At 45.4% G+C, this 6,000-nt stretch overlaps 1 protein-coding gene across 4 annotated transcripts in view; it reads left to right on the top strand.

Moving 5' to 3' along the window:
• Positions 1-217: 217 nt before the first annotated feature.
• The window catches only part of ROPN1 (rhophilin associated tail protein 1), a 28,291-nt gene continuing 22,508 nt past the window's right edge, over positions 218-6,000 (top strand). For 2 of the 4 annotated variants that reach the window (XM_032335415.1, XM_032335442.1), the window contains exon 1: positions 218-448. The gene's annotated coding sequence lies outside the window, so the exon portion shown is untranslated. Of the gene's footprint in view, positions 449-871; positions 1,017-6,000 lie in introns of all 4 variants that reach the window. The other 2 variants (XM_032335425.1, XM_032335433.1) reach the window with 2 other exon arrangements.

The following is a 6,000-nucleotide window of genomic DNA, read 5'->3' as shown; positions in this document are numbered from 1 at the left end:
AGGCCATCCCGTCCTCCCACCCCGAGCAAAACCCCGACAGTTCCGGGTGGGTTCGAACATTCCGCAATCCAGTCTCTGCGGGAAGCCCTAGGAGGTAGGGTGGGAGGGAACAAGGTGGGACGGGGCGGGGCGTGACGGGGTGGGGCGGGGCGGGGCGGGGGGCGGCTCTGTGACGTCGCGCCCGGGCCCCACCCCCGCGGTTGCCAGGCAGCGCGGCCCGCGTCCAGGTTGCCAGGCGAAGGCCAAGCGCTAACAAAGCCCGATTGGTCCCACCCCACCTCCCCGGTCCCTTGAGCCCGAAGCCGGTACAGTCTTTCCCCGCCCGGGTTCTGCGGCTTTCCCCTCCGCCAAGGGTGCGTGGGACTAGCTCTGTCCCCACACCTCCTGCCTGAGGCCAGACGCGAGGTGTCGCCTCGTATCAGACAGCCGGTTTGGGAGCGAGCCTCAGGTAGCTACCCTAGAGGGGAAGTGGATGGAGGGAAGTGCTCTGAGCGCCTCCAGGGCTGCGCGGGTCTGAGGGAAGAGTCCTGCTCATGGGCCCATCTGGACTCTGAAGCCCTCCTTGTTCACAGAGCAAGAGAAGAGGGCTGTGATCTTTAAGAGAATGTGATCATGGGTGATTATTGCTCTCTGCCCAAAGTATTTATTTTGTTCCCAAAGCTACTGTTCTATGATTTCTTGCACAGAGGGCAGTGATTTGAAACCAGAACAGAATCTGGGATCAGAGCCTCCTCCAGACTAGCGAAACCACTTTTCCCCCCCATATTTAGGGGGGGATTTTCGTGAGGATTAATGGGTGTGAGTAAAACTTTAACAGCTGCTATCAATCATTCATTTTCCTAATATCTATTGATCACTGACTGTGTTCCAGGCTAGGCATTGGGGATTCCGTAGTGAGCAGAAACTGACTGTCCCTACCCTCAAGTTTAGTCTTTTGGGGGTGGCAGATGCTAATCGAAGAATGATACAAATACTGTAAAATTAGAGCTGAGCTACGTGCTGCCAAGGAGAGGTAGGTAAGTGGTGCTCTGAGAAGGTGTAATGGAACTGACAGGTCAGAGAAAGCTGTGCTGAAAAAGGCAAAAAAAAAAAAAAAAACCCAAAAAACAAAAAGGCAAAAAGTGGGAGGTTCATTTCATGCAAGGATAACCATGTGTCTAAAACCCACCATCTCCTATTCCAAGCCCAAACAAGTTTATACAATTGCCTGGTCCTAAGATCCAAGAGCTGTTCATAGCAACTGCCTCTGAGATTCTGGTGTTGGAGGCTTTTATACATGTAACTACAGCCTTTCGTTTTATAACTGAAGCTCTATCTAGCCTACACCAATAAAACCAAAAAAAGCAATTCCAGGAACAAATCTATACTACATATTTGATAAGACCTATATTCTTTAGCATCCAACACATATGTGTTGACCTGCCATTCTACATTGGGAATGGCTTCACGAAAAAAAGGAAATCTGTTGAATTTTAAAGAGCTGTGGGGGGCCTGGGATAAATAAATGAGAAGACCTACCCTCCTGAGAGCTTTAAGAGTAGAAAAGCACTTTATTTTTTTTAAAGATTTTATTTATTTGACAGAGAGAGAGAGAGAGATCACAAGTAGGCAGAGAGGAAGGCGGGTGGGGCGGGGAGCAGGCTCCCTGCTGAGCAGAGAGCAGGATGCAGCGCTGGATCCCAAGACCCTGAGATCATGACCTGAGCCGAAGGCAGAGGCTCAACCCATTGAGCCACCCAGGAGCCCCAGAAAAGCACTTTATAAAACATTAGAATCGTGGACTATTAAGATAGAATGGGCCTTTCCTCACTTCTTTTATCTGATGTGAACAGTCTATATTGCTCAAAGGCAGAAAAGTTGGGCTTTGGTGCCTCTTCAACCTAAGGAATCTGTGATTCTAACTAAGTCTCTGTTGTTCAAAAGTACATGGAACTCCTGAGAATAAAAAGGAACATGGCAGGAAAATCTGACTTGCTCCTCCTCCTGTGTTTTCCATTTGCACCACAGTGTCACCATCTACCTAGTCATCCAAGCCTGAAGAGTGGGGAGTCACCCTACACTCCTTTTCCTCTCACACAATGGTTACCAAGTCCTATTACTCCGTCTCTCTTATCCCTCCCCACTGCACCTCCTAAAAGACAATGAGGTTCTCAAGAGTTGTTGTCAAAACTGCTGCCATATTCTTTTAACCAGATGCACTGCTGAAAGTTTCACTCCACTCCCCTCAGCCCATCTATGCAGCTGTTGATGAATCAGTGTGTGTTCCAGAGTCCAAGAGAGAGAAATAATATACAAGTTTTACCAGGAAATTTCAACATAAAGAATTTTTAACTACAATGGGATTGGAGTAATGGAAGATTGGCTAGCAAGCTGTAAAGAGAGATCTAAAGTGTACAGGTATACTAACATAAGGAGCAACCACTACCCCTGAGACAGATCACCCAAGAAGGAGCTGACCTCCCACGAGCCTGTCAACAAGGATGTGGTCAGGGTTCATGAGGTGCCAGGCAGGCAAAAATCCACAGTCTAGAATCCCAAAGAAGCCATTTATGAAAAGAACATGAACATGGGTGCTTATTGCTCTTTGCCACTGAGTTTGGGCAGAGAGGGGCCAAGGGAAGCTGGTGGCCATTGGGCATTGCTAGCTGCATGCAGGGTACCTTTGGAGTGGAGCAACAGTAAATTAGTAACTGGCTTATCAAGCTAACACTCAAATCTGATTGTGTGACTCTAGTGCTTAAATCTTCCAGTGGCTCTCTACTGCCTTCAAGATAAAGTTCTCAAGCCTTAGCACAGCATACAAGGCCTTCTATATTCTTGTCTTGGGTTCTAGTTCCAGGCCAAGGTACAATTACTCCACTTCTGCCCACCCCACCCGAATCCTCCATAATCACTCCCAGTCCCCTGAATTCTCCACGCACTCTGATGCCTCCACACCTTTGTCTAAGGAGTCTGGCCACAAAAAAATTCCCTCCATGCTTTCATCAGTAAACAGATGCTTATTGAGTACCTATTATATACCTGGCACTTTTCTGGGGACTGAGAATACAGCAATGAGCAAACCAGGTTTCCCCAAGTCTCTGTTCAATATCATTATTCTTACGGAAGTATTTTCTGATGACATTCTCCGACCAGCCAGTGTTAGATGTCTTATCTGGGAGATTCTGTTTTCCTATATCTAGGACAGTATTTTTAACACTTGTCTTATTTTATTTTATTATTATTTTTTTAGATTTTATTTGTTTATGTGACAGAGATCACAAGTAGGCAGAGAGGCAGGGGGATGCAGGCTCCCTGCTGAGCAGAGAACCTGATACGGGGCTCCTTCCCAGGACCGTGAGATCATGACCTGAGCCAAAGGCAGAGGCTTAACCCACTGAGCCACCCAGGCACCCCAACACTTGTCCTATTTTAATCACTTAGTTTTCTATCTGTCTCTTCTAGCCTAAGAGCTCTCTGACGGCAGGGTGTATGACTCATTTATTTCTGTATTCCAGTATTCAGCACTAGTCCTGATACATAAGGTTTTATTGGATTAATTACTTGCTCAGGATCACATAATTAGTCAAAAACAGGACCAGGACCAGAATCCTGGTCTCCGGTCTAATAGCCAGGAGCGCTTCTTCACTAGCATTTGCTCTGCTCTGTGGGTGTTACAGCTCACCTCGCTGTGTAGGACAGTTTGTGTTGGAAGAGACAAGTACAGTGTTGAACATAATCAGGAATGGTTAAGGAAACAAGAAAAAAAAATCCTAGACTTCTCCTTTTTTAAAAGATTTTATTTATGTGAGATAGAGTGAGAGATAGAGAGCACAAGCAGACAGAGCAGCAGAGGCAGAGGGAGAAGCAGGTTCTCCACTGAGCAGGGAGCCCAACTGGGGGCTTGATCCTAGAACCCCAGGATCATGACCTGAGCCAAAGACAGATGCTTAACTGACTGAGCCATGCAGGAGTCCCAATAGCCCTCTCTTCATATTGAAAACTATAGTGCATTCCCTCCGAGCCCTCTCATATTGGAGTTTCTGAATCATAGGAATGTTATAATGAAGTCAGAAGTTCAAAGGACAAGTAAAAGGAGGAAAATGATGTGAGGATATTCTGATGTTTCACCCTGAAAAAATGAAGCCTAATAAACTAATTAAAGACAGTGTTAAGGTGGCCCCGGGTTTGTACACCAGATCCCCATATTAGGGGACGTGTTGCACAACTTTTGGGAACACAGTCAATATGGCAGTCGGTAAATGGTGTCCCTGGGCTTGTGGACCATGATATGAACATGGGGATTTAAAATAGGAGCATGTTTAAGTTAAGATAAATGAAAAGGGATACCTGTTCACTTGTGAAATAATAAATATGTGGAACTCATATAATTTCCAAGAGTGGTATTAGCATGATATATAAGCAATTTTGATAAATTTGCTGCTAACAAAGCCAAAAACCCCTGCTCAACAAAAAAGGACAAGGTCAGGGAGGACAGCTCTTAGCAATATTGCTGTTGGCATCTAGTGCTAGGTTGGCTTGACCATGGATTAAGCGCAGAATAGAAAATGATCCAGATTTCCGTGAAATAAAGTTGGAGAGGCAAAGCTAATATGAATAAGATGAATTGTGGCGAACTTGGAAGTCAGACAGGACATCATTTTGATGAGAAAAGAAATGAAGATCCTCTAAAGGTGTTTGAGAGTGATGTGATAATATGAGTGGTGAGGACATGTTACCTGGGAAAAGTAAGCCTCAGTTTCCTCGCATTGGGAAAATTATTATACTATTAGAACCTTCCCACCCATAGGTGTTGTGAAGATTAAATGAGATAGTGAACGAACAATGAATGACTGCTCATAGGCCTTTCTTATTCTGTCCATCCTTCCATTCTTTGCAACTGTATGGAACATAGTTGGACTAATTACCATATTTTCAGGACAAAACATTAGGACATACTCTGGCAAATAATTTTTGTTCTGCTTCAATGTGCTAAAAATATACTTTTCATGACGCAAAGGGGAATAACCAGGATTTAGGGAGACAGCAGGACATAATATTGGAGACGAGGGTTGTCCTAGAGAAAATCCATGTGTCAGTGCATTATTATTATTTAGGGAGAAGGAGGCAGTAAGACGTACCATGGAGAGAGCAATGGTGTATGTAGACCCAGATTCTTGCATCTGCTCCGACATAAACTGTTACCCTATGCCAGTCACTCCACTTCTCTGTACATGAGTTCTCTTGTTTGTAAACAATGTAAGTCAAACTCTTCCTTTATTTATTTTAAAGATTATTTATTTATTTGACAGAATGAGAGAGAGAGAGGTAGTGAGAGAGAGCAGCAACAGTGGGGAGAGGGAGAAGCAGGCTCCCTGCTGAGCAGGGAGCCCAACCCAGGGCTGGATCCTGGGACGCTGGGATCATGACCTGAGCCGAAGACAGACGTTTAACTGTCTGAGCCACGCAGGCGCCCCAAACCCCTTCCTTTTTAAAAAGGTGTTCCTTTTTCTTTTCCTAACAGGCAGTTTTCTTTAAAAAAGCTCATCAAGAGGCACCTGGGTGGCTCAGTGGGTTAAGCCTCTGCCTTAGGCTCAGGTCACGGTCTCAGGGTCCTGGGATCGAGTCCCACACTGGGCTCTCTGCTCAGCAGGGAGGCTGCTCCCCTCCCCTGCCACGTCTGCGCCTCTGCCTACTTGTGATCTCTCTTTCTGTGTCAAATAAATAAATAAATAAAACCTTTAAAAAAATATTTTTAAAAAAAAGCTCATCAAGGACTGAACTGAGGAATGAAAGAGAAAGATGGATCAAAAATGGCCATGATACATCAGATAAGGCAATTGAGAGAGTGAAAGTCTGTTTGGGGCACTTTTATGGGAGAGGAGAACCCTATAGTAGGTAGCTGGTGAATACATTGCTGTGTAGTTGGGAGCCTACCTTGGGAAATTTGGGAGGCATCAGAATGGAACTCTGGTTGAAGCCATGAAAATGGGCCTTATCTCCAGCTAGAAGATAGTAGGG

The sequence above is a fragment of the Mustela erminea genome, chromosome 1 (assembly GCF_009829155.1).
Source record: "Mustela erminea isolate mMusErm1 chromosome 1, mMusErm1.Pri, whole genome shotgun sequence".
In the NCBI taxonomy this organism is placed as follows: Eukaryota; Metazoa; Chordata; class Mammalia; order Carnivora; family Mustelidae; genus Mustela; species Mustela erminea.
Note: the sequence above shows the minus strand (reverse complement) of the source record. Positions and strands in the feature narration are given on the sequence as shown.